This window comes from Callithrix jacchus, chromosome 3, assembly GCF_049354715.1.
Source record: "Callithrix jacchus isolate 240 chromosome 3, calJac240_pri, whole genome shotgun sequence".
NCBI classification, from domain to species: Eukaryota; Metazoa; Chordata; class Mammalia; order Primates; family Cebidae; genus Callithrix; species Callithrix jacchus.
The window spans coordinates 14128953-14156788 of NC_133504.1; positions in this window are offsets into that span (position 1 = coordinate 14128953).

Here is a 27836-nt window from a genome sequence, read left to right on the forward strand (position 1 = left end):
GTGTAGGAGAGACACGGGACGCCAATGCAGCTGTTTTGGCTGGTGCGGCCACTTCGGCTGGCATTGCAGCACAGCGGCATTCCACAACACTCTACACAAAATGCACTGGTTTGGGTGCCCTGTTAAACTGGCAATCTGAGACTTGGGAAGGCAGATTAGCATATCCATCTGATTAAACGGGACTTGGACAGTGAGCCAGACCAGGAGATTCCTGGGAAGCAGCATTTGAGCCAGCTCAGTGGGTCACTGCACGGGAAATCATGCAGATCATGGTGCCCTAACAGCAGGTGACTAAAACATCTAGGAGAGAGTCAACCATTCAACTTAAAAAAAAAAAAGGTGCTCTGAGGCAGGGAGCCAGGTGAGCAGGCTCGGTGGGTTTCACCCCCACAGGGACAAACAAAATGGCAATTCAAAACGCTCTGGGTGGAGAGTTTCGCTGTGGGCACAGCTGAAGCCAGGATGGTGCAGCTCGTTGGGGGAGGGGTGTCCGCCATTACCACAGCAATCCGCCTCTACTGAGGTACACTCCCATTGCTGATGCAGCCTGCTGTTGCCAAGGCAACCCACCATAACAGAGAGACTCCGCTGCAGGGAGAAGACTGTGGCAGCAGGGTGGAGACTGCAGCAGCAGGGCAGAGGCTGCAGCAACAAGGTGGACCCCACGCCAGCAGGGCAGAGCCGTGGCAGGCAAGTAGTGACTAGACTGCCCCCTAGCTGGGCAGGACAGTGCCATGGACACTCATAAAGAAAGCTTCAACTCCCCGAGACAGAGCATCTGAGGAAAAAAAGGGGTTTTATGAGTTCTGCTGCAGCAGACTTAAACGTAGCAGCCTAAGCCCTGAATGAAAAATGGAGCTCACAGCTCAGCACTTGAGCTCCTATAAAGTACAGACTGTCTCCTCAAGCAGCTCCCTGACCCCTGTATATCCAAAGAGTCACCACAAAAAGGACTGATCAGACTGACATTTGGCGGGCATCATTCTGGAACAAAGATAGCAGAAGAAGAAACTGGTAGCATCTCCCACTGTTCCGCAGCTGCTACAGGTGTACCCCAGACAAGCAGGGCCTGGAGTGGACCTCAGCAGTTGTACAGTGGAGGGGCTAGACTGGTAGAAGGAAAGCCAAGTAACAGAAATACTTCATCATCAACAATCTGGGCGTCCACTCAGAGACCCAGTCGAAAAGTCAGCAACTACTCAGACAACAGGTGGATAAATCCACAAAGATGGGAAGAAACCAGCACAAAAAGGAGGAAAACACCCAAAACCGGAACACCTCGCCTCCTAGAAAGGACCAAAAGTCCTCACCAGCAAAGGAACAAAGCTGGATGGAGAATGACTGTGATAAAATGACGGAATTAGACTTCAGAAGGTGGGTAATGAGAAACTTCTGTGAGCTAAAAGAACATGTTCTAACGCAATGCAAAGAAACTAAGAACCTTGAAAAAAGATTTGAAAAAAGATTCGAGGAAATGATAACAAGAATGGATAACTTAGAGAGGAATATGAATGAATTGAGGGAGCTGAAAAACACAACACGAGAACTTTGCTAAGCATGCACAAGTTTCAACAGCCGAATTGACCAAGCAGAAGAAAGAATATCAGAAGTCGAAGATCAACTCAATGAAATAAAATGAGAAACCAAGATTAGAGAAAAAATGCAAAAAGGAATGAACAAAGTCTCCAAGAAATGTGGGACTATGTGAAGAGACCTAACCTACGTTTGATAAGTGTACCAGAATGTGACGAAGAGAACGAATCCAAGCTGGAAAATACTCTTCAGGATATTATCCAGGAAAATTTCCCCCACCTAGCAGGGCAGGCCAACACTCAAATCCAGGAAATACCGAGAACACCACAAAGATATTCCGCAAGAAGAGCAACCCCAAGGCACATAATCATCAGATTCACCAAGGTTGAAATGAAGGAGAAAATACTAAGGGCAGCCAGAGAGACAAGTCGGGTCACCCACAAAGGGAAGCCCATCAGACTCACAGCAGATCTCTTGGCAGAAACTCTATAAGCCAGAAGAGAGTGGGGGCCAATATTCAACATCCTTAAGAAAAAAACTTTCAACCCAGAATTTCATATCCTGCCAAACTGAGCTACATAAGTGAAGGAAAAATAAAATCCTTTGTGAACAAGCAAGTACTCAGAGATTTGGTCACACCAGGCCTGCTTTACAAGAGCTCCTGAAAGAGGCACTGCACATAGACGGGAACGAGTACCAGCCATTCCAAAAACACACTAAATGCTAAAGAGCATCAACAAAATGAAGAATCTACATCAACTAATGGGCAAAACAGCCAGCTAGCATCAAAATGGCAGTAACAAATTCACACATAACAATATTAACCCTAAATGTAAATGGGCTAAATGCACCAATCAAAGGACACAGACTGGCAAATTGGATAAAAATCCAAAACCCATCAGTGTACTGTATCCAGGAAACCCATCTCACATGCAAGGATACACAAAGGCTCAAAATAAAGGGATGGAGGAAGATTTACCAAGCGAATGGAGAGCAAAAAAAAGCAGGAGTTGCAATTCTCATCTCTGATAAAATAGACTTTAAAGCAACAAAGATCAAAAGAGACAAAGAAGGCCATTACATAATGGTAAAAGGATCGATACAACAAGAATAGCTAATGATCCTAAATATATATGGACCTAATACAGGAGCACCCAGATACATAAGGCAAGTTCTTAATGACTTACAAAGAGACTTAGACTCCCACACAATAATAGTGGGAGACTTTAACTCTCCACTGTCAATATTAGACAGATCAACCAGACAGAAAATCAACAAGGATATCCAGGGCTTGAACTCAGACCTGGAACAAGCAAACCTGATAGACATTTACAGAACTCTCCACCCCAAATCCACAGAATATACATTCTTCTCAGAACCGCATCACACCTACTCTAAAATTGACCACATAATTGGAAGTAAAGCACTGCTCAACAAATGCAAAACAACTGAAATAATAACAAACAGTCTCTCAGACCATAGTGCAATCAAGTTAGAACTCAGAATTCAGAAACTAACCCAGAACCACACAGCTTCATGGAAACTGAACAACTGGCTCTTGAATGTTGACTGGATAAACAATGAAATGAAGGCAAAAATAAAGAAGTTCTTCGAAACCAATGAGAACAAAGACACAACATGCCAGAATTTCTGGGACACATTTAAAGCAGTCTCTAGAGGAAAATATATAGCAATAAGTGCCCATATGAGAAGAGTGGAGAGATCCAAAATTGACACCCTATTGTCAAAATTGAAAGAGCTAGAGGAGCAAGATCAAAAAAACTCAAAACCTAGCAGAAGACAAGAAATAACTAAGATCAGAGCTGAACTGAAGGAGATAGAGACACAAAAAACCCTTCAAAAAATCAATAAATCCAAGAGCTGGTTTTTTGAAAAGATCAACAAAATAGACAGACCACTAGCCAGACTGATAAAAAAGAAAACAGAGAACAACCAAATAGATGGAATAAAAAATGATAAGGGGGAAATCACCACAGATTCCACAGAAATTCAAATCATCATCAGAGAATATTACAAACAACTCTTTGCACATAAACTAGTAAACCTGGAAGAAATGGATAAATTCCTGGATTCCTGTGTCCTCCCAAGCCTAAACCAGGAGGAAGCAGGAACTATGAATAGACCAATAACAAGGTCTGAAGTCGAGGCAGCAATTAAGAGCTTACCACACAAAAAAAGCCCAGGTCCAGAAGGGTTCACAGCCGAATTCTACCAGACACACAAAGAGGAGCTGGTACCATTTCTTCTGAAACTATTCCAAATAATCCAAAGAGACGGAATCCCTCCCAAATCATTTTATGAGACCAACATCATCCTGTTACCAAAACCCGGCAGAGACCCAACAAGAAAAGAAAACTTCAGGCCAATATCCGTGATGAACATAGATGCAAAAATCTTCAATAAAATATTGGCAAGCCGATTGCAACAGCAAATCAAAAAACTTATCCATCATGATCAAATAGGATTCATCCAGGGGATGCAAGGCTGGTCCAACATACGCAAGTCTATAAACGTAATTCACCACATAAACAGAACCAAAAACAAAAAACACATGATTATCTCAATTGATGCAGAGAAGGCCTTTGACAAAATTCAACAGCCCTTTATGCTAAAAACCCTCAATAAACTCGGTATCGATGGAATGTATCTCAAAGTAATAAAAGCTATTTATGACAAACCAACAGCTGATATCATACTGAATGGGTAAAAACTGGAAGCATTCCCTTTGAAATCCAGCACTAGACAAGGATGCCCTCTTTCACCACTCCTATTCAATATAGTACTGGAAGTTCTAGCCAGAGCAATCAGGCAAGAAAAAGAAATAAAGGGTATTCAAATAGGAAAGGTGGAAGCCAAATTGTCTCTATTTGCAGACAACATGATAGTATACTTAGAAGACCCCATCGCCTCAGCCCAAAAACTCCTGAAACTGATAAGCAACTTCAGCAAAGTCTCAGGATATAAAATCAATGTGCAAAAATCACAAGCATTCCTATACACCAATAACAGGCTTAAAGAGAGCCAAATCAAGAACAAACTGCCATTCACAATTGCTACAAAAAGAATAAAATACCTAGGAATACAACTCACAAGGAATGTAAGGGACGTCTTCAAGGAAAACTACAAACCTGCTCAACGAAATAAGAGAGGACACAAACAGATGGAGAAACATTCCATGTTCATGATTAGGAAGAATTAATATCATGAAAATGGCTATACTGCCCAAAGTAATTTACAGAATCAATGCTATCCCCATGAAGCTACCATTGACTTTCTTCACAGAAATGGAAAAAACCACCATGAACTTCATATGGAACCAAAAGAGAGCCCGCATAGCCAAGTCAATTCTAAGCAAAAAGAACACAGCGGGGGCATCACACTACCGGATTTCAAACTATAGTACAAGGCTACAGTAATCAAAACAGCATAGTACTGGTACCAAAACAGAGATATAGACCAATGGAAAAAAACAGAGGCATCAGAGGCAACAAACATATCTACAACCATACAATCTTTGATAAACCTGACAAAAACAAGCAATGGGGAAAGGATTCCCTGTTTAATAAATGGTCTTGGGAAAACTGGCTAGCCATGTGCAGAAAGCAGAAACTGGACCCCTTCCTGACACCTTACACTAAAATTAACTCCAGATGGATTAAAGACTTAAACATAAGACCTGGCACCATAAAAACCCTAGAAGAAAATCTAGGCACAACCATTCAGGACATAGGAGTAGGCAAGGACTTCATGACCAAATCACCAAAAGCACTGGCAACGAAAGCCAAAATAGACAAATGGGACCTAATCAAACTCCACAGCTTCTGCAAAGCAAAAGAAACAGTCACTAGAGTGAAGCGGCAACCAACAGAATGGGAAACAATTTTTGCAGTTTACCCATCTGACAAAGGGCTGATATCCAGAATTTACAAAGAACTCAAACAGATTTACAGGAAAAAAACAAACAAGCCCATTCAAAAATATGAAGAGACACTTTACAAAAGAAGACATACATGAGGCCAACAAACATATAAAAAAATGCTCATCATCACTGGTCATTAGAGAGATACAGATCAAAACCACATTGAGATACCATCTCATGCCAGTTAGAATGGTGATCATTAAAAAATCTGGAGACAACAGATGCTGGAGAGGATGTGGAGAAATAGGAACATTTTTACACTGCTGGTGGGAGTGTAAATTAGTTCAATCATTGTGGAAGACTGTGTGGCAATTCCTCAAGGCCTTAGAAATAGAAATTCCATTTGACCCAGCAATCCCATTACTGGGTATATATCCAAAGGACTATAAATCGTTCTACTATAAGGACACATGCACACGAATGTTCATTGCAGCACTGTTTACAATAGCAAAGACCTGGAACCAACCCAAATGCCCATCAATGATAGAGTGGACTGGAAAAATGTGGCACATATACACCATGGAATATTATGCAGCAATAAAAAATGATGAGTTCATGTCATTTGTAGGGACATGGATGAATCTGGAGAACATCATTCTCAGCAAACTGACACAAGAACAGAAAATAAAATACCGCATATTCTCACTCATAGGCGGGTGATGAAAAATGAGAACACATGGACACAGGGAAGTGAGTCCTACACACTGGGGTCTATTTGGGGCAATAAGGGAGGGACAGCAGTGGGGGAGAGCTGGGGAGGGATAGCCTGGGGAGAAATGCCAAACGTGGGTGAAGGGGAGGAAGGCAGCAAAACACACTGCCATGTGTGTACCTATGCAACTGTCTTGCATGTTCTGCACATGTACCCCAAAACCTAAAATGCAATAAAAAATAAAAACAAAAAAAATTCTTTGTTCCTATCAATCATGTGAATTCTATGTCTCTCATTTTAGCCATTTCAGCACAGTTAGGAACCATTAATGGGAAACTAGCATGATTGTTCGGATGCAAGAAGACACACCGGGCTTTTAAATTGCCAGGGTTATTGTACTGGTTCTTTCTCATGATGTTCCTTTAATCTTTAAGGGACGTCCTTTAGATTTTTTTTTCTTTTATCTTCTTTGATGCCCTTGAAGATTTGATTGTGGCATAAGTTGTATTCTGTTGACTGGCTTGTATTTTGGAAGATTTCAAAAGGCCATTGCTCACCTCAACATTCCTGGGCTGCATGCTTCAACCCTGTGGGGCTAGTATCAGATGCCTGGCTTTGTTATCTGATGGGCCAGATAACATCTGTGCCTTCACACTCTCATGCTGATGACAGTGGCATGGCAGGGTGTCCTTGTGTCAGCAGAGGCAGGGTGGCAGGATGTGTTTGCACCTGTAAGATGGGGCATCAGGCTGTTGAGCACTCATATGCCATTGCGGTAGGGGAGGGAAAATCTGCCCATGCATACACATCAGCAAAGTGGTAGGATGAGGGTGCATGGGTGAGTTCATGCTGGCAAAGTGATGGGGGAGCTGTTTGTAGTGGGTAGCTGTGGGTGGGTGTGTGCATTTTGGTAGGGACTGGTCTGCTCAATCTCTTTGACACTTAGGCGTGGTCTTCTGGTAAAGAAGCTATGAAGAGGGTCCCTCAGGAGAACCCTGGTTGGGCACCTAAGGCTTTTCTGCAAGTGAGTATTCTCAGGCTCATCTCCCAGAAGAGGCTAGCAGAAAGGGGGCTCTCAGATCCCATGGGCAAGACTGCTCTACTCTGTCCTAGTCCAATAGTTACCCAAAGACTAAAGCCACCTAGTGGAGCATGGGGAGCCTTGGGGATGAGGTGTCCATGGTGATGCTTTACTTCTGCCATTCCCATGCCAAACCCTCTGGGCTCCACACTGGCTGGAGTCCCGTCTCTGCTACCTCTGTAAGCACCTGTTTCTGCCAGCTCAAGTGGCCACAGAGGTCTTGTGATCTACTGCATCTAGGATCCCAGAAACCCATGGCCAGAGTATTCCAATCTTCACCTGTTCAACTAATCTCTTCCCCAGGAGCCACTGGTATCTAGAAACGAGTCCCAGTGCTCAGCAGCTTCCTCCTCCTTTATCCCAGTGTCTGCATTCCCTTACCATTAACTCTCAATCTTCTAAAAATCTACTTAGAATATGCCAGTCTTCCCAATTTATTTTCTCTCTCATGTATATCTGCTTTGGTGGGAGGTGTTCCTCCTGGCTGCATTTATTCAACCGTCTTGACTCTTAGTCCTATATAATTTATTTTGTCTCTTATGTATATCTGCTTTTTATTACTTTTCTTTCTCTTTTTTTTTTTGGCAGAGTCTCATTTTGTTGGCCAGGCTGGAGTGCAGTGGTGCAATCTTAGCTCACTGCAACCTCCATCTCCTGGGCTCAAGCAATTCTTCTGCCTCAGCCTCCTGAGTAGCTGGAATTACAGATGTGTGCCACCATGCTCAGCTAATTTTTGTATTTTTAGTAGAGACTAGGTTTCACCATGTTAGCCAGGCTGGTATTGAACTCCTGACCTCAGGCAATCTTCCTGCCTCAGCCTCCCAAAGTGCTGGGATTACAGGCATAAGCCACAGTGCTTGGCCCTGTTTCTTTTATTATTTTTTATATCTCCTTTTGTAAATATTCTTTGAGCTTAACTTGCCATTGTTTTCAAACTTCTTTAGAAGTAAGCTTAAATCGTGAATTTTTTATTTTTCTTCTTTTCTTAAATTGTGGCAAAATGCACATAATATTTTAAATTTACCATCATAATCATTTTTAAGTGTACATGTCAGCAGTCTTAAGTATATTGATTTTGTTGGGCAACTGATCTCTAGAAATTTTTTATCTTCCAACACTGAAATTCTAAATCTACTAAACACTGTTTTTTCCTCCGCCTTCTCCCCAGCCCTTGCCAAATGGATTTCTTACATGCTGGTTCCATTATTTTGACTACTTTGTATACTATGTATGAGTGGAATCATATAGAATTGATTTTTTTTTGTGACTGGCTTATTTTACTTAGCGGAAAGTCCTCAATTATCTATGTTGTAGCATGTATAATATATTTCCCTCTTTAAGACTTAATAATATTCCATTGTGTGTATTTACCACATTTTCTTTATTCATTCATCTATCTGTTAATGGACATTTGGGTTTCCTTCACCTCTTGGCTATTGTAAATAATACAGCAATGAACACGGGAGTTCTATAAGTAAGATTTCTTATAGATTATGCTTTGAATTCTTTTTGATGTGTATCTAGAAGTAGAATTGCTGGATCATGTGGTAATTACCTTTTTAATTTTTTGAAGAACCTCTATACTGTTTTCCATAATGGCTATAGAAATTTGCATTCCTACCAACAGTGTGCAGGGGTTCTAATTTGTATGTAAAGTCACCAACAATTGTTTTTGGTTCTTTTGATATAGCCATTATAGTGGGTTTGAGGTGATATCTCATTGTCATTTTGATTTGCATTTCTTTTATGATGTGTTATATCAAACTTTTTTTTCATATGCTTTATTGATCATTTGTATATCTTATTTAGAGAATTATTTTTTCAAGTCCTTTGCCCATCTTTTAATTGGGCTATTTGTTTTATGTTGTTGCTGTCGAGTTCTAGCAGTTCCTTATATATTCTGGTTATTAACTCCTTATCAGATATAAAATATGGAAATATTTTCTCCCATTTCATTGTCTTTTCACTTTGCTGACTGTTTTCTTTGAAGTGCAGTTTTAAAGTTCAGTGTAGTTCCATTTGTCTATTTTTTCTTTTGTTGTCATGCTTTTGGTGACATATCTGAAAACTATGACCTAATCTGATGTCCTGAAGCATTCCCCTATGTTTTCTCCTGGAAGTTTTAAAGTTTTAGGTCTTGAATCCTAAATAGTCTTTAATCCATTTTGAGTTAATTTCCATATAAATTACAAGGTATGGGTCCATATAAACTCCTCTGCATGTGGATATCTAGTTTTCCCAGCACCATTTTTTAGGGGAACTGTTTTTTCCCTTATTGTGTAATCTTGGCACCATTGTCAAACATTTTCTGGCCAGGCCGGGCATGGTGGCTCAAGCCTGTAATCCCAGCACTTTGGGAGGCCAAGGTGGGTGGATCACGAGGTCAAGAAATTGAGACCATCCTGGTCAACATGGTGAAACCCCGTCTCTACTAAAAAAAAAAAAAAAAAAAAAAAAATATATATATATATATATAAAGTTAGCTGGGCATTGTGGCACATGCCTGTAATCCCAGCTACTCAGGAGGCTGAGGCAGGAGAATTGCCTGAACCCAGGAGGCAGAGGTTGCGGTGAGCCAAGATTGCGCCATTGCACTCCAGCCTGGGTAACAAGAGCAAAACTCCGTCTCAAAAAAAAAAAAAAAATGTATATAATCACCAAACAAAAAACGATTTTACTTATTTTTTAATTTGGAAGTCTTTTATTTGTTATTCTTCTCTGATTTCTCTAGTTAGGAGATCCAGTAGTATGTTGAATAGTAGTGGTAGGAATGGGTATCTGTCTTTTTCCTGATCTTGGAGGAGAAAAACTTTCAGTCTTTCACCATTAATTATAATGTTAGCTGTGGCCTTTTATATATGGCTTTTTATTATGTTGATTTTTTTCCTGGAATTATTTTTTTTAAATCTAAAAGGATATTAAATTATGTTATATTCTGTTTCTGCATCAATTCAAATGATCATGTGGTTTTTCATGCTCATTTTGTTAATGTGTTGATTGATTTACATATATTCAACCATCTTTACATTCCTGGCATAAATCCTGCTTGGTGATGATGTATGATCCTTTTAATGTGCTGCTGAATTTTGACTGTCAGTATTTTGTTGAGAATTTTTACATCGATATTAATCAAGTATATTGATCTGTAATTTTTTTTTCCTGTGTCTTTGTCTGGTTTTGGTATCAGAGTAATGCTAGCCTCACAAAATGAGTTTGAAATTTTTTCTGTTCTTCAATGCTTTGGAAAAATTTGGGAGAATTACTGTTAATTCTTTTTTAAATAGTTGGCAGGATTCTAATTTGTGATTTCTTTTTGAAGGTTTTTGATTACTGTTTCACTCTCCTTACTAGTTATAGGTATCTCCATATTTTTAAATTACTTACTTAGATTCAGTTTTAGTAGGTCCTATGCTATTAGAAATTTATCCGTTTTTATCTAATTTATTTGATTTGTTGGCTTATAATTCTCATAATCTTTTATTTTCATGACATAATAGTATTCTCATAATCATTTTTATTTCTATGACTTTAGTTGCAATGTCTCTTTTTTTATTATGGTTTTATTTATTTGACTCTTGTTATTTTCACTTATGTCTAGCTAAGGATTTTGTTTATTTTTTCAAAAAAGCAACAATTGGTTTTATCTTAAAATTGCTTTCCTATCTTCTATTTCATTTATACTTGGTCTAATCATTATTTTAAACTTCCTTCTGCTGACTTTGAGTTTACCTGATTCTTCTTTTCTAGTTGCTTGAGTTAGAAGTTAGGTTGTTGATTTTAGACATTCTTTTATTTTTTAATGGAAGTAAATATTTTTATTGCTGTATTTTATTCAGTTTTTATTGCTGTAAACTCCCTTCTTACTATTGCTTGTGCTGCATGCCATCTATTTTCATTTGTCTCCACATAGTTTCTAAATTCTCGATTTTTTTCTTTGATCTATTTTCGTGGGAGGGTATATTGCTAAATTTGTACATATTTGCGAATTTTTCTGTTTTTCTTCTGCCATTGATTTCTGCTTTTATTTCATTATTGTCAGAGAAGATATTTTGTATAATTTAAATCTTCTCAACGTTTTAAAGACTTGTTTTGTCTGTAACATTGGCGTGTTGTGAATAATGTTCCACGGGTTCTTGAATGTGTGTTCTGCTGTTGTTTGTGGAGCATTCTCTTTATGTCTGTTAGGTACAAGTGCTCTGTAGTATTGTTGATATTCTCTGTGTCCCTCATGATGTTCTGTCTCCTTGTTCTATCCACAACTGAAAATGTATTGAAGTCACTAATTATTATTATGTTGCCGTTTCTCCCTTCAGTTTTGCCAATGTTTGCTTCACATATTTGGAAGCTCTAATGTTAGGTGTATATATATTTATCATTATTAATTATATCTTACTGATGAATTTAGCTCTTTTCATTATATTAAAATAATGTTTTTCTTTGGCTCCTGTGATAGTTTTTGTCTTAAAGTTTATTTTCTCTATTGTAAATATGGCTACCTCTGCTCTTTTTAGATTCCTGTTTGCATGAACTATGCTTTTTTATTCTTTCACTGTTAACCAATGTATGCATTCCTAGGTGTATACTGAGTTCCTTCTAGACAGTATATAGCCGGATCTTGGTTGAAGGATTTTTTATCCATTCATCCAATTCATGATTTTTAACTTGGGGCCTTTAATCATCTGCCTTTAAAGTAAATACTGATAGGAAAGAACTTACCACTGGCATTGGGCTTTTGTCTTGTAACTCTTTGTTCTTCCTTTTCTTCCTTGCTGCCTTAACTTGTGTTTTGTTTAGTTTTTGTGTTAACACACTTAATTTATTTTCTCATTTTTCTTTGTGAACATTCAGTAGATATTTTCTTTGTGGTTATCATTGCAATTGCATAAAGAATCTTGAAGTTGTAATGATCTATTTTAAATGGCTAATAACTTTAATCACATATAAAAACTTGACTCTTTTTATATCTTTGCCCCATCCACTTTATTTTATTGATGACTCAAATGACATTTTTTTGTATTGCATGTCTATTAGCATAGACTTATTACTTTTTATAATTTTGTTTTTTAAAATTCTACACTTGATTCAAAAGTTTACACGCTTACGTTATAATACTACAGGATTCTATATTTGCCTATATATATGCTCTCACCGGAGAATTTTATATTTTCATATGGTTTTGTGTTGCTGTTTATTATTCTCTCACTTGAACTTAAATGATTCCCTTCAGCATTTCTAATGGTGATGAACTACATTAGCTTTTACATGGGAAAATCTTAATTTCATCTTTGTTTTTGATGGATGGTTTTGCTGGATATACGATTTTTTCTTCTTTTAGTGCTTCGAATAAATCATCTCATTCTCTTCTCACCTCTAAGGTTTCTGCAGTGAAATCTGCAGATAATATAATAAAACCCCCATGTACACAAGGAGTCTCTTTTTAACTTGTTTCTTTGACTGGGACATGTTTTTCTGTACCATTGTATGTCTTGTTATCTTTTGTTGGGACTTTATCATTTAAATAATCAGCCACTTTTTCCGGACTTTGTGATCTGGATTTGTACAGAGAGGATTTTTTTTTTTTTCTTTTTAAATCAGCACATCTGGAGATTCTGGAGACTTCTCAAATCTTTTTTAGTGATAACGTCCTCTTTGGGGTTGTGCTTGTAATATCCTAGTTGAGGATGTTTGCCTGTTTCTACTTAGGAGTTTTCCCTGGAGTTTGTGATACATGCAGTGTCTCTGGTGCCATAGTAAGCCATAGCACTGGAGCTTCAACTAGTGTCTGCATTTATTTTAAGTAGCTGCAATCTGGAACACCTGCTACTGCCTGCTTCAGACTCTGGGGCAGGTTGGTTGCATTTGTTCTAAGTAGCTACAATCTGGCACACCTGCTACTGCTAGTAGTTGGATTCAGGCAAAACAGAAAACAATTCTCAGGAAGCCTGCCAAATCACAATGTTGTATACACATTCTACTGTTTTCCTTTCCTGGAGAGAAAGTGGGAGTTGGAAGTTTTCTCTGAATCATGCCATAGACTCTGGTAAGAGAATGCTACAAAATTTCCTACTGGGTTTTGATGCAGGTTGCTTCCTCTTATCTCAGTTGCGAGAACCTCTTACTCGTTTTTGAATTTCTCAGAAAGGCAATTGGCTCAGTATATTGTTGTTAGTTATATGTCTCTGTGGGAGAAGGAGGATCTGGGGCTTTCTGTAACAAACAATTTTTGTAAAATAATTATAAAAAGTAATTATGAGTATGAGTCTATGCTAACAGATATGCAATATAAAAAGAATGTCATTTGAATCATAAAAATAAAGTAGATTGGGGAAAGATTTTTAAAAAGTAAAATTTTTTATATTTTAACATCTTGCTGATGTCATTCTCCCCTTTCTTTTTACTTTGCATATGCACTTAAACTACAAATTTCTGTTAAACTACATCCTTAGATTTCTCCCACAATCTTTTATACTGTCTTTCTGGTATAATTAATTTTAAAGCATTTTCTAATTTACATTGTGAGTTTTTCTTTGACCCATTGATTATTTCTGTTTCATAATTTCAAACAACTTGGAAAATTTTTAATAATTGTTCTAGTCTTGATTTTTAGTTTAATAATGCCTTAGTCAAAAAATTTGCTCTATAATTTTTTTTTTTTTTAAGTTTGATGAGACTTGAGTTAGGGGCCTGCATATTGTGTAATTTTGTAGTTGTTTTGTGTATATTTGTAAAGAATATGCAATCTGGATTAGGCATGCAGTGTTCTCCATATGCTGATTAGATCAGATTGTTTCATCATGAAGTTCAATTCTATATATCTTAATAATTGTATACTCTGCTTCATTTTTAAGTAAGATATATTAAAATCTCAGCTCTTATTTGTATTAGGCTTAACCTGAAAATTTTAATGTCTTTGAATAAACAAAACAATCCTATTGCTATTTGATATTTAGTATCCAAATCAGGTATAATTTAAACATTACATAAGTCCTTATGTATGTGACTATTCCTTATGAAAGAATGTAATAAAAATAGAAAAATTTATCGTTTTTAAATTAGAGGAATATTGATGTTAGAGCTTAAGGGGAAAATTCCCCCTACCAATATTAACAGCACTTAAATAAACTATTAAAATAAGTATTAAAATGAATGTAACAATTATCTTGCTTATATTAATCAAATTGAAATTAAACATGTTTTGAATTAACTTAATTCCAGTCCTCTGTCCCATTTTATTGGCAGATAGGATGTGAAATACTTATGCTATTCTGCCAGACTCAAGTGCAGCTTTGATAGCGATATAAAGCACAGTCACATAGTGACCTGTGTACTTCTACTTTAAGATTATAAGACTGAGACTAAAAGATCATTTTCAGCATGGGAAACTTTGAGTTTATAGGTTCTTGTGATACTCTGTGAACTCTGCTCTAAATATGATACTTCACAAAACACTGAATCTATTCATCTTTTATTCATACATCTCACTCAGTCCTAAATAAAGAGCAGATTTTCACGTTTCCTAATGAAACACTGGTTATCACCTGCAGGGTCTCTTGGTTTGCTCCCAGGAACTTGACAGTAGCAACTCTTAGGAAATATTTTTTAGCTATAAATATTTCATTTTGATTTATATAAACCCTGATAATAACCTTTAAAAATTAAAAAGCCCTATTCTCTAAGGGGGGTGCCAATTGAGGGGCAATTGTGTTCTTTATTAAATATGACTTTTCCTTAAGTTTGATTTCCCTTATCTTTATCTTTCACCATACATCAAAATAAATATGAGAAAAATAGACTTGTATCTCTAGTCAGAATGATATTAAGTATAATTTGATTACTTGATAATATATAAATAGAAATTATTTTAATATATATTTCATATTCTAATTGAAATTTTTTATAAATGCCAAATACTTTTTATGAAAAAAGTGTTAGTTTCTTCTACAAATAATTCATGTTTAATATAGTTTTCCACATGTTTATTGAGTGTCTTCTGTTAAAGTGATGCTAAAAAAATGTAATACTCGACATCTATGTACTTTACAGTTATCAGTTACTTTAATATACTATGTGTATCAGTCTGTTTTGTCTTGCTATCAAGAAGTATTTGAGATTGGGTAATTTATTAAGAAAAGAGGTTTATTTGGCTCATGACTTTGCTGGCTGTACAGACATAGCATGAGGATTTTCTTGGCCTCTGGTGAGGCCTCAGGAAGCTTTTGCTCATGGCAAAAAGGGAAGGGGGAAGAAAAGAGAGTGGAGCAGGTGCCAGGCTTCTTTTAACAACCAGTTCTCACATGACCTAGTGGAGTGAAAACTTACTCATTACCTTGGGGAGGATGCTAACGTATTCATGAGGTATCTGCCTCCATGACACAGACACCTCCTATCAGGCCCCACCTCCAACACTGGGGATTACTTTCAACATTGGGAATTACATTTCAACATCAGATTGAAAACAAACACCACAACTTTGCCACAAAGCTACAATTTATGAGTCCTGATGATCCTTGTAATCTAAGTATTATTATACACATTTTTGGTTATAAAATATTGGGAGATGGGATATAACAGTCCTTATTTGCAGATGTTATGATTGTTTATCTAGGAAATTAAATAGAATCAACTGAAAAACAATAGACTTTAAAAAGCTTTAGAAGATAACATAGAGATTCTATAATTGTGAAGTAAACTCTTTCTTTCTAATTCAAATTCCAGAATTTGTAAATAAAAACATTAACAAAGGTAATTGGGGCTGGGCACGGTGGCTCATGCCTGTAATCCCAGCACTTTGGGAGGCCGAGGCGGGTGGATCACGAGGTCACGAGACCGAGACCATCTTGGTCAACATGGTGAAACCCCGTCTCTACTAAAAATACAAAAAAGTAGCTGGGCATGGTGGTGCGTGCCTGTAATCCCAGCTACTCCGGAGGCTGAGGCAGGAGAATTGCCTGAACCCAGGAGGCGGAGGTTGCGGTGAGCCGAGATCGTGCAATGCATTGCACTCCAGCCTGGGTAACAAGAGCGAAACTCCGTCTCAAAAAAACAAAAAACAAACAAAAAACAAAGATAATTGGGACAAAATTAAAAATAGAAACACTATAAATTATTGGTTAAAGTGAGAGAAAATGTATGTTTCTATATTTTATTTCTGTTGGGACTATACATTTGTGAGGCAGGTTTTTGTCTGTGAAAGTAAAAATAAATGGTCTCGACTTATATTCCAGATATAACCCTTTTACAGAAATGATTACAAAATAATCAAGACTGTATGCTCAAGGGCAGTTATTAAAATATTTATTATGATAAAAAATACAAAATAACAGACTATGCTCTGGGGCATTATTAAAGTATTTATTATGATGGAAAAAGTGGAGATAAGAAAAATATTCAACAATTGGGCAATATTTAAATTATGGCTTGTTTATACCATGGGATACCATTCAACCTTTTAAAAAAGTAGCAATATCTATAATTAAATACATTTCCTCCCTCTTATTCCTACCTCCAAACTTCGTATCCCTTATAGTTATAAAAGATATTCCATATTCCATATTTATATTTATTTTTTCTTCTCACCTTTATTGGGGTATAATTTACAAATAGAAATTGTATATATTTAAGGAGTACAATTTGTTGCTTTGACATAGCTATACATTGTTAAACGATTACCAAAATCAGGCTATTTAACATATTCATTCTTTGACATAGTTACCTTTTTCTCTGTCTGTGGTTAAGAACTCACTTTTTAAAATTTTATTTATTTATTTTTTGAGACAAAGTTTCACTCTTTTCCAGGCTGGAGGGCAGTGGGCTATCTCTGCTCACTGCAACTGCTGCCTCCTGGGCTGAAATCATTTTTGTGCCTCAGCCTCCCTAGTAGCTGGGATTACAGGCGCACACCACCATGCTTGGCTAATTTTTGTGTTTTTTTTTAAGTAGAGACAGGGTTTTTTCATGTTGGCCAGGCTGGTCCCAGACTCCTGGCCTCAAGCGATCAGCCCACCGTGGACTTCCGAAGTACTAGGATTACAGGCCTGAGACAACATGCTGGCCAAGAACTCTTAAGATCCACTCTCTTAATAGATTTCAAGTATACAATACGATATGGTTGACCATAGTTGCTATGCTATACATTTGATTTTCAGACTTTATTCATCTTGCATAACTGATATTTTGTGTTCTTTGACACTTCCTTATTTTCCCTACCCCCTAATGCCTAGCAACCACCATTTGACTCTGTGCTTCTATGAGTTCTAATATTTTATATTCTGAATACATGTGAGTTCACGCACTATTTGTCTTTCTGTTTCTGGATTACTTCACTCAGCATAATGTTCTCAAGTTTCATCCATGTTGTTACATAGGATGTTCTTTTTTTAAATCGATGAATAATATTCCATTGTGTGTGTGTGTGTGTGTGTGTGTGTATACATGTGTGAATTGTGTCCACTCATCTGTCATTGAAAATGTAGGTTGTTTTTATATATTTTCTATTATGAATAATGCTTCAATGAACATGGTGATATAGATATTTCTGTACAGTACTGATTTAATATTTTTAAATCAAGACACTGATTTAATACTCAGAAGAAGAGTTGCTGAATCATACATTAATTCTGTTTATTTAGGAATTTTCATAGTGTTTTCCATAATGGCTATAAAAATTTACATTCTTACCAATAGTGTATAAAGATTCCCTGTTCATATCCTCTCCAAAATGTGACATCTTTTATTTTTCTGATAATAGCCTTTCTAATAGGTGTGAGGTGATATCTGTTAATGATTTTGATTTGAATTTCACTACTGATTAGTCATTTTGAGCATCTTTCCATATTCCTGTTGGCCATTGTTTTTCAAAAGAACTGCTTTTTCTATATTCCATAAGTTTTGGTATGCTGTGTTTTTATTTTCATTTGTCTCAAAATGTTTTTGGAATTCTGTTTTGGTTTTCTCTTTGGCCCAGTGATTGTTCAAGAGTGTGTTATTCAGATTCTATGTATTTGTGAAATTTTCTATTTTTTCATTGTTACTGATTTAGGCTTTATTTTTTGTGGTTGGAAAAGATACTTGGAGTAATATTAATATACTTAAATATGTTAAGACTTGTTTTATAACTAACATTTGATCTACACTGGGGAATGTGCCGTGTGTATATTAGAAGAATGTGTATCCTGCTGCAAGGTAGAAGTTTTGTATGTCTGTTAACTATATTTGGTCTATAGTGTTCCTTGTTCTGCAGTTTTCTTTCCTTTTTTTTTTTTTAACATTATAAAAGGATTTTTTAAAAAATTTTACCTTAAGTTATGGGGTATAAAAGCAGATCCTGCAGGATTGTTACATAGGTATACACATGCCCTTGTGGTTTGCTGCCTCCATCCCCCTATCACCTATATTAGGTATTTCTTCTACTTATCCATCCCCAGTCTCCCCACCCCCTGCTAACTCTCCCCTAGCCCACCCCCCAACAGACCCAAGTGTGTAATGTTCCCCTCCCTGTGTCAATGTAGTCTAATTTTTCAACACCACTTATGAATGAGAATATGTAGTATTTGGTTTTCTGTTCTTGTGTCATTTTGCTGAGAATGATGTTTTTCAGCTTTGTCCACATTCCTGCAAAGGACATGAACTCACCCTTTTGTATGGCTACATAATATTCCATGGTGTATATGCTACATTTTCTTTATCCAGTCTATCTTTGATGGGCATTTAGGTTGGTTCCAAGTCCTTGCTATTGTAAACAGTGCTGCAGAGAACATACATGGGCATGGGTCTTTATAATAGAGCAATTTATAATCCTTTGTGTATATACCCAGTAATGGGATTGCTGGGTCAAAGTGTATTTCTATTTCTAGATCCTTGGGGAATCATCACTCTGTCTTCCACAGTGGTTGAACTAATTTAATTTACACTCCCACCAACAGTGTAAAAGGGTTCCTGTTTTTCCACATCCTCTCCAGTATCTGTTGTCTCTAGATTTTTTTAATGATCACCATTTTAACTGGCGTGAGATGATATCTTAATGTGGTTTTGATTTGCATTTCTCTAATGACCAGTGATGATGAGTATTTTTTATGTTTGTTGGCCAAATAAATGTCTTCTTTTGAAAAGTGTTTGTTTATATCTTTTGCCCACTTTTGGATGGGGTCATTTGTTTTTTTTTCTTGTATATTTGTTTTAGTTCTTTGTAGATTCTGGATATTAGCCTTTTGTCAGATGGGTAGATTGCAAAAATTTTTACCCATCCTGTTGGTTGCTGGTTCACTCTAATGATAGTTTCTTTTGCTGTGCAGAAGCTCTTTAGTTTAATTAGATCCCACTTGTGTATTTTGGCTTTTGTTGCCATTGCTTTTGGTGTTTTAGTCATGAAGTCCTTTCCTATGCCTATGTTCTGAATGGTTTTGCCTAGGTTTTCTTCTAGGGTTTTTATGGTGTTAGGTCTTATGTTGAAATCTTTAATCCATCTGGAGTTAATTTTTGTATAAGGTGTAAGGAAGGGGTCCAGTTTCAGCTTTCTGCACATGGCTAGCCCATTTTCCCAATACCACTGATTAAACAGGGAATCCTTTCCCCATTGCTTGTTTTATCAGGTTTGTCAAAGATCAGATGGTTGTAGATGTGTGGCATTACTTCTGAGGCCTCTGTTCTTTTCCATTTGTCTATATTTCTGCTTTTATAATAAAGATAATAAAAATACATCTTTATTTCTGCTTTCATTTAATTATTTATCCAGTAGTCATTCAGGAGCAGGTTGTTCAGTTTCCATGTAGTTGTGTGGTTGTGAGTGAATTTCTTAATCCTGTATTCTAATTTGATTGCACTGTGGTCTAAGAGACTGGTTATTTTGATTTCTGTTCTTTTGAATTTGCTGAGGAGTGATTTATTTCCAATTATGTGATCAATTTTAGAGTAAGTGTGATGCGGTGCTGAGAAGAATGTGTATTCTGTGGATTTAGGGTGGAGAGTTCTGCAGATGTCTATTAGGACTGCTTGGTCCAGATCTGAGTTCAAGTCCTGGACATCCTTGTTAATTTTCTGTCTTGTTGATCTGTCTAATATCTACAGTGAAGTATTAAAGTCTCCCACTTGCTGTGTGGGTGTCTAAGTTTCTTTGTATGTCATTAAGAACTTGCTTTATGTATCTGGGTGCTCCTGTATTGGGTGCATATATATTAGGATCATTAAATCTTCTCGTTGCATTGATCCTTTTACCATTATTTAATTTTCTTTTTTGTCTCTTTTGATCTTTGTTGGTTTAAAGTCTGTTTTATCAGAGACTAGGATTGCAACCCCTGCTTTTTTTTGCTCTCCATTTGCTTGGTAAATCTTCCTTCATCCCTTTATTTTGAGTCTATGTGTGTCTTTGCACATGAGATGGTTCTCCTGAATACAGCACACTGATGGGTCTTGAGTTTTTATCCAGTTTGTCAGTCTGTGTCTTTTGATTTGGGCATTTAGCCCATTTCCATTTAAGGTTAATATTGTTATGTGTGAATTTAATCCTGTCATTTTGATACTAGCTGGTTGTTTTGCCTGATAGGTGACATTGTTTCTTCATTGCGTCATTGGTCTGTACCATTTGGTACGTTTTTGCAGTGGCTGGTACTGGTTGTTCCTTTCCATTTTTAGTGTTTCCTTCAGGAGCTCTTGCAAGGCAGGCCTGGTGGTGACTAAATCTCTCAGCAATTGCTTGTCCATAAAGGATTTTATTTCTTCTTCATTTATGAAACTTAGTTTTTCTGGATATGAAATTCTGGGGTTGAAAGATATTTTCTGTAAGGATGTTGAATGTTGGTCCCCACTGTCTTCTGGCTTGTAAGGTTTCTGCTGAGAGATCTGCCATGAGTCTGGTGGGCTTCCCTTTGTGGGTAACCTGACCTTTCTCTCTGGCTGCCCTTAGCATTTTTTCCTTCCTTTCAACCCTGGTGAATCTGACAATTATGTACCTTGGGGTTGCTCTTCTTAAGGAATATCTTTGTGGTGTTCTCTATATTTCCTGGATTTGAATATTGACCTGCCTTGCTAGAAGGTCTCCTGCATAATACCCTGAAGAGTGTTGTCCAGCTTGGATTTAAACTTCCTGTCATATTCAGGTACACCAATCAAACATAGATTAGGGCTTTTCACATAATCTCATATTTCTTGGAGGCTTTGTTCATTTCTTTTACTCTTTTTTTCTCTAATCTTGCCTTCTCGTTTTATATCATTGAGCTGGTTTTCAATCTCTGATATTCTTTCTTCGGCTTGATCAATTTGGCTATTGAAACTTGTGTATGCTTCACAAAGTTCTCATGCTGTGTTTTTCAGCTCCATCAAATCATTTATATTCTTCTCTAAGCTAGTTATTCTAGTTAGCATTTGGTCTAACCTTTTTTTTCAAGGTTCTTAGTTTCTTTGCATTGGGTTAGAACATGTTCCTTTACCTCAGAGAATTTTGGTACTACCTACCTTCTGAAGCCTGCTTCTGTCAATTTGTCAAACTCATTCTCCATCCAGTTTTGTTCCCTTGCTGGTGAGAAGTTGTGATCCCTTGGAGGAGGAGAAGCATTCTGGCTTTTGGTGATTTCTTCCTTTTTTCACTAGTTTCTTCCTATCTTTGTGTATTTATCTACCTTTCGTCTTTGAAGTTGGTGATTTCATATGGGGTCTCTGAGTGGACTTCCTTTTTGTTGATGTTGAAGCTATTTATTTCTGTTTTTTAGTTTTTCTACTATCAGTCAGTCCTCTGCTGCAGGACTGCTGGAGGTCCACTCTAGACCCTGCTTTCCTGGGAATCACCCATGGGGGCTGCAGAACAGTAAGGATTGCTACCTGTTCCTTCTTCTGGTATCTTCATTCCAGAAGGGTACCCGCCAGATGTCAGCCAGAGCTGTCCTTTATGAGGAGCCTTTTTGGATATATGGTGGTCAGGGAGCTGCTTGAGGAAGCAGTCTGTCCTGTATCAGAGTTCAAGTGCTGTGCTGTGAGCTCTGTTGTTCTGTTCAGAGCTGCTGGGCAGGGATGTTTAAGTCTGCTGCAGCAGAACTCACAACCACCTCTTTTCCCAGGTGCTGTTACCTGGGAAGTTGAGGCTTTATTTATAAGTTCCTGATGTGCTGCTGCCTTTTTTCAGAGATGACCTGCCCAGCAAAGAAGGAGTCTAGTCACAGTCTCCTTGCAGGTGTGTTGCTGAGCAGCTGTAGCTCTGTCTAGCTGCTGTGTAAACGTTCTTGGGGTTTTGTTTACACAGGTAAGTTTAGACTGCCTCAGCAATGGCAGACTGCCTTGGTAATGGCTGATTGCCTTGTTAATGGTAGACTACCTTGGTAATGGCAGACTGCCTCGGTAATGGTGGACTGCCTCGGAAATGGAGAACACCCTTCCCCCCAGGGAGCTTGACAGTCCTGGGTCAAGCTTAAACTGCTGCACTGGCTACAAAACTCTCAAGCCATTGTGTTTCAGGTTACTGTCTTTGTGTGGGTGGGACTGGCTGAGCCACATCACCTGGCTCCCTGCCTTCAGCCTCCTCTCTTTCAGGGGAATGTGTGGCTTTGTCTCGCAGTAGTTCCAGGCACAGGTTGAAATGGCTGCCCAAATTTGTGTGGGTTTTTGTGCTGGAAACCCATGGTGCTTGTTGACCAGGGGGAATCTCCTGGTGTCTAGGTCTTAAAGACCAGGGGAGAAGTACAGTATCTGAACTGGAGTGCTGAAGTGGCTGGAAAAGCCCCTGATGGCATCTGTTGGGTGTGGGGTGGTGTCCTCCGGTTCATTGCACTTCCCAGGTGAGGCAGCATCCCAGGGCAAGTGATCACCGCATTTCCAACTGAGGTACCAGGTGCATCTCAATGGGACTGGTTAGAGAGTGGGTGTATTTCCCACTGCTCTCTCTGGGAACTGTGCTCCCGAGCTGTTTGTATTCAGCCATCTTGATTTTATCCCCCTGTTCTGAGGTTTTCTTAAAGATTTTCTGTTTAGTTGATCCATCTATTATAAGGGTCTTCTACGCTTATTTTGGTAATTTATTTATACCTTTAGATCTACCAATGTTTGCTTTATATATTTTGGTGCTTTTATCTTAGGTGCATACATGTTTATAATTATTATATCTTTTTTAATTGATAATTTTATAATTATTTAATTACCTTCTTTGTCTCTTGTGGTAGGTTTCGACTTAAAGTCTATTTTGCCTGATATGAGTATAGCCACCTTGCTCTGTTTTGGTTACCAATTGCATAGAATATCTTTTTTCATCTCTTCAATTTTGGTCTGATCATACAGACTTAGTGTCCTTAATATAAAATGAGTTTCTGGAAGACAGTATGTATTTGGGTCTTTTTTATTCTTAAATCCATTTAGCCACTCTGTGCCTTTTGATTGGAGAATATAGCTCATTTATATTTCCAGTAATTTGGGGATGGTAAGAATGGCCTTTTGCCATTTTGTTAATTGTTTTTTGTTTGTTTTATATTTTTTTTGTTCCTGTCTTCTTCTCTTGTGTTTTCTGTGGTTTGATAATTTCTTGTATTGGTGTGCTTTGATTCTTTTCCCTTATCTTTTGTCTACCTGATGTATATTTTTTGTATGTTGTTACCTTGGGCTCACATTGAACATTTTCTTTATATAACCATGTCTTAAGCTGAAACAACTTCACTTCAATCGTGTAAAGAAGCACTAGACTTCACTCCTTGCAACAAACTTTATGTAATTAATGCCAGTAATCATTTCTTTCCATATTGTATTGTCATTAACATATTTCTGCATTTGCATTTATTCTGACTACATTTTTCCTTTAATTTAGGTTATAGTAATCTGTGTTTGTGATTACAGTTGCCTTTACCAGTGAGATTTATACTTTCATATGCTTTCATATTGTTGTTCAGCATCTTTTTGCTTAAACTTGTAGAAATTTGTTCAGCATTTCTTGTGAGGCAGGTCTAGTAGTGACGAACCTCTTCAGTTTTTGTTTCTCTCAGAAAGTCTTTATCTCTCTTTTATTCTAAAAAGATAGCTTTGCTGAATAAAGTATTCTTGTTTTTATGTTCGTTTGTTTTGACTGTGTCACCTAACTCCCTCTTGCTTTGCAAGGTTACTCTTAAGAAGTTCATGGGCACTATTATGTGAGTTCCCTTGTATATTATATAATGAACCTTTTTTTAAATGGCTTTCACTATTCTTTTTCTGTGTTTAGTTATTATCAATTTAACTATAATATGTCGCTGAGTATTTGTCACTGGGTTAATCAACCTGGTATCCTTTATGCTTCATAAATCTGGATGTTCATATCCTTTTCAAGATTTGGGAAATTTTCAACCACTACTTCTTCAAGTGTTCTGTTTTCCTTTCTCTTTTTCTTCTCAAAAATCTCATAATTTGTATATTTGTACACTTGATGGTGTTTCACAAGTTCAGAATGCTTTTCTTTACTCTTTCATTCTCTTTTCATTTTATTTCTCTAACTGGCTAATTTTAAGTAAACTGTCTTCGAGATCCCCAGTATTTTTTTTCTTTCCTGCATTTTTATGTCAACTGTTGTACCTCTCTATCACTTTTTCAGTTAATTAATCATATTCTTCAGTTCTGGATTGTTGTTTAATTCTTTCTAATGGTATCTATTTTTTAATTTAACTTTTCATTTTGTTCATGTATTATTTTTTCTGATTTTGTTTATGTGTCCATTTTTGTTCTCTTGTAACTAATTGAGCTTTTTTAAGATACTTATTTAAAATTCTTTGTCAAGCAGTTAATGAATCTGGATATTTTAATGGGTCATTTCTTTTGTTGGTGTTGTGTTTGCCTGTTTCTTCATGATCCATGTGTCTATGTATCTGGGGGAGCAAAATGGCTCTTCTAGTCTTTATAGCCTTCTCTTTCTGGGTTTTTGGGTTGATGGAATGCCCCCCAGACTGCAGTAGAGTGGTGCTGGAGCTTAATCACAGAGCTGCTTTGGTATCTGCAATCTGGTCTCAGGTGAGCAGGCCTGTTACTGGAGGCATGGAAATATATGTCCCTTGCTGGGCCTCTTAAGTAGGCAAGATTGCTCGCATTTTCTGCTAGAGGAGAAATGTAGCTGAGTAACAGGTCTGCTTCAGAGTTCATAGTTGGATTTCAGATCAGTGGGCCTGTTAGCAGGGGAATGTATGGGCATTGTCCATGCGTTGGTGGGGCTGGTGGCAGGACCCAGTGTTTAACCTTTAAAAATAAGATTACCTGTAGGTTTTTGGGGGGGGTAATTTTATTCAGCAATAAACAGAAATGAAATACTGATACATGCTACAACATAGATGAAATTGAAATATATTATTTTATGTATTATAATTCTTCCATTTATATGAAATGTCCAGAATAGGCAAAGCTTTATAGTCAGAAAGATTTATGATTGCCTGAGACTGAGCAGATTGGGGAATGAACAGATAGTAGTTATGGGGTTTCTTTTTAAGGTTATTGATATGTTCTAAATTTAAATTTTTGTGATGGCTACAAAACTATGAATATGCTAAAAACCATGAATTGTACACTTTAAAAGAATGGAATCTATGACATGTGAAATTATGTCTCAATAAAGATGCTAAAAATTTTAATTAGACAAAATTAGACTTTACAAATCATGTAAGACTTTGCTCATTTTGTCTAGGTTTCTGAGATAACAGAGTTAAAATATACTACCAAAATTGTGGAATTGTCTCAATTTCCTATTCCTTCATGTATTTTAAAATTTGTTTTTGGGTACCTCTAAGATTACAACATGCTTCTTTTTATCTCAGGTGATAATCTTATCTTGAAGTCCACTTTATCTCATGAAAATTGCCACTCAAGCTTACTTTTTATATTATATGCTTTTCCCATACATTTACTTTAAATCCATTCAAATGTTTATATTTGACAACTCCTAAAATTCATAGTGAGATATATCATTTTCTTATTTGGCAAAGTAATTGAAAAATAATATAGAAAGGAATCACTGAAGACATATTTCTGTATCACACACTCTTAAAAAAAGGAGTTTTTTTTCTTATTTTCTTGACATATTCTATAAACTTCATGATTAATGGCAAACTAACCGGCAATAGCAAGATAGGTTTAAAACATATTTAACAGTTCATGCCAGTTATTTTGGCTAAAGATGAACTTTTTTGCTAGGATGAAACTTTATTTTTGCTATCTTTTGAAAGGAAAGGAAATTTAACCTAGTGCAAAGCAGTAAGGCAATTAACATCAGGGCATTTATTCTAAAAGAAAAAAGAAACAAAGCTCCAGTGTTTTAAATTAATAATAGTTATTACAAATCAATGGCCTATGGTCTATGGATGAGAGGTCACACAAGGTACCTGGTAGCAGCAGTGCAACAAACAGAGGTGATTCTACTGTTACTATTTATGCCACTTTAATTAGATATTAGCCAACTAGCTCTTTTTCCATTACTCATTTGTAACAGTAAAGATACAGAATGAGATGCATGTATTAAAATAATTATGAGTAGATTTGGATGTTTATTCTGTGTCTCCTGTTATATGAGGGCAAAAATTTAGGGATTATGATGACCTATAAATTGGAAACATAGAAAACAAGGCAGTATAGGTGTTAAGTTAATAAAACAAATAGCTTTTCAGCAAACACATATGGTTTCAGCATGTATTTTTAATTTAGAAAAAATAGGCAGGGCACTGTGGCTCATGCCTGTAATCCCGGAACTTTGTGAGGCTGTGTTTGCAGAGTCCTGTGATGTGATCCATCTGCAGGTCTCCCAGCCATGGACACTGGCACCTGCTTTGGTGGAGGTAGCAGGACAGTGAAGTAGACTCTGTGAAGGTCCTTGGTTGTGTTTTTGTTTAGTGCATTGGTTTCATGTTGGTTGGCCTCCAGCCAGGAGGAGGTGCTTTCAAGAGTACGTCATCTGTGGTCCTATAGGGAGGATGCAAACTTGCCGTAGGGATACCTGGTTAAGTATTCTGGTTTCTCACGTGGTGGATAGAGACGTAGAACTTCCAAGAGATCATGACCTTTGTCTTTGGCTACCAGGGTGGGTAGAAAAAGATCACCAGGTGAGGGCAGGGTTAGGTGAGTCTGAGCTCAACTTCTCCTTAGATGGAACTTGTTGCAGCTGCTGTGGGCACGAAGGTGTGGTTCCCAGTCCAATGGAGTTATTTTCAGGAGTATTATGGCTGCCTCCTCTGAGTCATACAGGTTACCAGGGAAGTGGGGGAAAGCTGGCAGTCACAGATCTCACCCTGCTCCCATGCAGCTGGCAGTCCTAAAGGATATTCTCACTCCCTCCACGCCACTTCAACAGCACCAAGTCTCTTTTCAGGAAACGGGTGTCCAGGGCTGAGAACTTTCCCTGTACCACGAGCCTCCCCACTGAGAAAGCTGGCAGACTCACAGTTTTTTTATGTCTCAAGGAGCCTGCAGTGGTGATCTAGTTCTTTCAAAGGGTCTATGGATTATCTCAGCTTTCCTGGTAATGTTCCTGCAGCACTTCTTGAAGCAGAATTCCACTATATGGGTCTCTATACTCTGCTCTGTCCATCAAAGTGGAATCTGCAAGCTAGTCTTGCCTCCTATCTGCTGTCTTAGCTCTGGTATCCCATCTAAACCTATACAATTGATAAGTTTGCAACTTCTATCTGATTATAGCTATTTAAATAATAGTATAAGGT